Source organism: Trichechus manatus, unplaced genomic scaffold (genome assembly GCF_000243295.1).
Source record: "Trichechus manatus latirostris isolate Lorelei unplaced genomic scaffold, TriManLat1.0 scaffold00054, whole genome shotgun sequence".
Lineage (NCBI taxonomy): Eukaryota > Metazoa > Chordata > Mammalia > Sirenia > Trichechidae > Trichechus > Trichechus manatus.
In genome coordinates, this window is record NW_004443990.1 from 16,668,259 (window position 1) to 16,672,681 (window position 4,423).

Genomic DNA, 4,423 nt, shown 5'->3' on the forward strand with positions numbered 1-4,423 from the left:
TCCTCTAGCCCGCCCAAACCGGATAAGCCAATCCGTGACCCTCTCTTTCCGGCTCTGTCAAGAACAACCAATTGTCGCTGGTCTTTCATATTCACCTATGAACGGCTGAGTTGTTTGAGGGCCTATTCGAATGAACCAATTAGGCAAGGGAGAAGGCGGGACTAGACGGCTTCAAAAGGAACCACTCCAAGTCGTTAGCGGAGAGACCGACAGGGAATCTGGCCAATGAGAAGTCATTCCCCCCCCCGCCCTCAGTGAGGAAAACTCTGAAGGCCCGCACTGTGGAAGCTGGATGGTGGTTCCTGAAGTGCTGGGTCTGAGTGAAAAGAAGAGAGAACGTGAAGGCTATTTATTTTCCAGGAGTCGCTAAGCTATTCAGACCCCCCCAAATCTAAAAACCGTCCTGAGATTGTTAGCGAGAGGAATAGGAGTCTTAGCTCTGTTTTCCTGAGGAAACTGGAGTCTAGCGATTTGCTTCTGGCGTCTGCCTCAACCTCCCCTCCCCACAAGAACTTAGTTGGGAAGAAACAAGTGTGCTTCTTTTCGATGAGTTGTGGTTTTTAGTTTTCCTACCAGAAGGAAGTAGAGAGGCCATGCAAAATAGACAGTATTCAAGCCCCCCAGTACTGCAGCGTTGGACTGCAACTGATAAATCAAGATTCGAATAAGTCACCACTTCATGAGCTGAGGATGTTTTTGCCAGTCTTGCAGAGATATGTTTTAAATTTAGGGGCCGTTCTAGAACTGAAACCTTATCCTCAGACTGCCAGTAGGATGCCCTACTACTTGTTACTTTTGCTCTCCTCGGTATTAAATTCCCCAAATTCTGCAGTCCAGCGCTGGTGTTCGAATTTGACAAGGAAATGCCAAATTGACAACGAATTCTGATTTATAAATTAAATGTTTGAGTGGATTTATACTTTCTTCGCCAATCCACAGAGTTAAAAAGAACAACCCCCCCCCCCCCCCCCGCCAAATGTTTTTGCCCTTACAAGATGCTAGAAAAAATTACTGCACAATTTGGATGATTACTAATTCTTTCCATCTGAACCAACTCTTTCCGATTATTTCTCCCTTAATAATAATCTGCAACTTGCCAGTCGTGTAATAATGATGGAGGAAACTTCTTGGTCCTTCAATTTCCTCTACTAAAAAGGGGAATAGTATTACCTCAGAGCTGTGTGAAGATTACATGAGATAAGTGTAAGGCATTTAGAATAGTAGACTAACAACATCAGAATGAGAAGTGGGAATTATCCTTAGCTGGCTTGACTATTTGTGGATTTAATTATTTATTTTTTTTCCTTTTAAAAGGAACCAGAGGTCAACCATTGTTAAACAAACCCAGCATGTCCAATGCTTACTCTGCTGGCAAAGCCCAAGGAGGAGGGGCACTAGGAGGGGGTGTGATGTGTCAGGAAGTGAAGAATAGAAGTAGCCCACAGGGCTAGGATGTTTGAGAAAGCCAAGGAATGGAGCTGTGGTGTTCCTCTAGTAGTATATTTTGGGGGCCCCTGATCTCTAAAGGAGCCCTGGATGCGCAGTGGTTAAAGCACTCAGCTGTTAACTGAGAGGTCGGCGGTTCGAACCTACCAGCGGCTCTGTAGGAGAAAGACATAGCACTCTGCTTCTGTAAAGATTTAGTCTTGGAAACCCTATGGGGGCAGTTCTACTCTGTCTTATAGGGTCACTATGAATTGGAATTGACTTGGTGGCAACGGGTTTGTTGTTTTTTTTGCCTGACTTCTAGCAATCCCTACTTTAAGCTCTCCTCTGCTCACTGTATGTTGATATGAGAAGACAACCTTGCTGCACAGGGACTACCAGACTTCCAGAGCAGTTGTAGAGAAGCCCATCCAGTAGCTTCTGCCCAGCAGGCTGGCCAGACCCTGGCTCAGGACCAGAGTGCCACTCTTTGCAGTTTCTCTAGGACCCCGGATGGTCCTGCCAGTCAGAGACCAGCCCTGCTGCCTTCTGACTCCTGAAACACAGAGGCCCCAAGAGGGTCGGGGTGGGTGGTCATGTAGAAGAATGAGGAGGGAGAAGTTACCCTGCTTCCCCAAGGATGGCAGTCTAGCCTCTGCCGCTCCACCCTGTAGCTCATCCCTTCTGGGGCTGAGGCAATAGTTCCAGCCCTATTTTCGGGGGTACAAATTTAAAGTCTCCCCTGCAGCCTAGCCTGATACTGACCGTGTGAGTCTCAGTTCCAAAAACCCAGAAGCAGAACTGTGGAGCCAAAACGACTTTGGAGTAAAGTCCTGTGTCAGAATTCTCCCTGAGTCTCAGTTTCCCCATGTCATTATCCCTTATCAAAGGTACAGATAGCTAAATGAGATATGGAAACACCTAGGACAATCCTCCTCCCTCCTGCTAGCACAGGATGGTCTTGCTCTGGTCACTTTCTCCCCCAGCCCCTCCCCTTCTCTCTGGACCCAAGCTGTTTCTCTGCCAGCCCTGCCCCCTTCCCAGAGTTTACGGCAGGGGGTCTTGCAGGACTTGGCAGCAGCATTTGAAGAAGTAGATAGGAGTCTGGGAAGGGTGGGCCTGGGAAGCATTGCCCACAAAAAGGGAGTTCCAGGTGCCTGCCAGCTGCTGGCCCTGGGAGGCAAGTTTCAGGAGGCCACGGTGGGGGTAAGGGGCAGGAGATCCCTTACCTGAGACTCTTGGAGGGGGGAGCTAGCCTGCAAAGAAGAAGGTAGGAATCGGGTTGAGGGGTGAGCTCTCCATCCCATTTTTCCTCCTTGCCCCAAACTCAGAGACAGCCCAAAGGAGACCAGGCCCTCTCTGAATGTACTAAGAGGGCCCCTTCCCTGACACCTTTTATTTCCTCCAGTTCCCCAATCTCAGATCTTCTGCCCTTAGCAGGATGGGAGGCCAAGACTAACTGGGTCCAGGATAGGGAGCTGAGAGTGAGGTAGGGGTGGGGTGGGTGAGGCACTCCTGCATTCGCATGCCTCATCTCAGCTCAGCAGAGAGGTGGGAACCAGGCTAAGTCCATCCTCTGGAAGCAGAGGCAGGGCAGTCAAGCAGTACCTCTGTAGACACCCTCCTACTTCTGCCACCTGGGGGCTACCTGGAGCTAGAAGGTATGGGGTTAGTGGTACTGGAGGTACTAGAGGCAGCAGAAAGAAGGGAAGAGAGTATCCCCTTATGTCAGAGCACTTTGAGAGAGATGGAACAGATGAAGGAATGAGGGGAGTGGCAGAGTATGCCAATGGCTTAAATCTTGGGCAAACAGAAGAGAGAAGAGAAGATGGGGGAGGCGTCTGGAATTATTTATCCAGAGAGAAGAAAGACATTTCCATAGGATTCACTGACATATAAGAAGTAACATGTCCAAGATCACATAATTCCCAGTCTATTAGGTGTTATACTACTCACATTGCCTCCTCAAAGCCAAGAGTGAGAAATGAGATTAGCAAGGCATATTTGGGGATGTTGTTTTGGGGAGGAAGAGGAGGTGGAAGAGAAAGAGCGAGGAACAGCTATAAAGTAGGGGAGAAATGGTCTGGGGACACTGGCCTCTTCTGCTCTCAGGGAGACCCTCCTCAGTGTAGATCACCTTTTTATGTGGGCCAGGGGCTCCAGGAATCCCCTCCAAGCCTCTCTCACCAGGCAAGCCTGAGATATGGGGGGTGAGGGGTGGTGAGGGTAGAGGGCAGTGTGAGGCTTGTTCTCCCTTCAGGCCCTGAGCTGGAAAGGGGGATAGGACACAAGATGAGGTGAGCCCTCCAGCCCTGGAGGTTAAGCCCATGGACAGCATAGGGGTAGGGTGGAATAGAGGCTCAGTGAACCAACAAGTATTACTGCACATCCATTATGCACCAGTCTCAGACCACACAGGGAGTTGTAGGACATAGTGTCTTACATGTGAGCAGATTTGTTGTAGGAAAGGGCATAGGGAAGGATGAGGGAGCATGGCTAAAGAAAAGGAGGAAGGGAGAGACTGCAAGAGTAAAGGGAAGGGGAGGCGCATTTGTCGATGTCTGGTAACTCACATTCTAGTTGTGACAACAGGTCAGGTAGAGAGGATGGCTAAAAAGCTCAATGATAAGTGAGAGGTCCCCAGAAAGAAGTTAAAAGGGAGTGTAGAGGGAGGCCTCAGGAGGGCCTGAGATAGGGAAGTAGGGGGCAGAGGAAAGGGCTGGCAGGGTGGGAGGCCTCTTCTTCCCTGTGAATTTGGCTGGCCTCATTGTCCCGGAGAGACTCTGACCCAGGAGGCCCTACTGGTTCCTGAATACCAGGGACCCCTGAGAGCTCACCTGGGCCTGGCAGCCTTGGAAGGACAGGGTAGCCCTGGAATCCAGGAAGGCCTGATGTTTCTGGGGCTTCTAGGAGCCCATGAGTCCCTGGGTATCCAGGGTTGTCTTGAGAGCCCTTCATAGCCACACGGTCCTGAGGTCCTGGGAGTCCTGGGGACCCT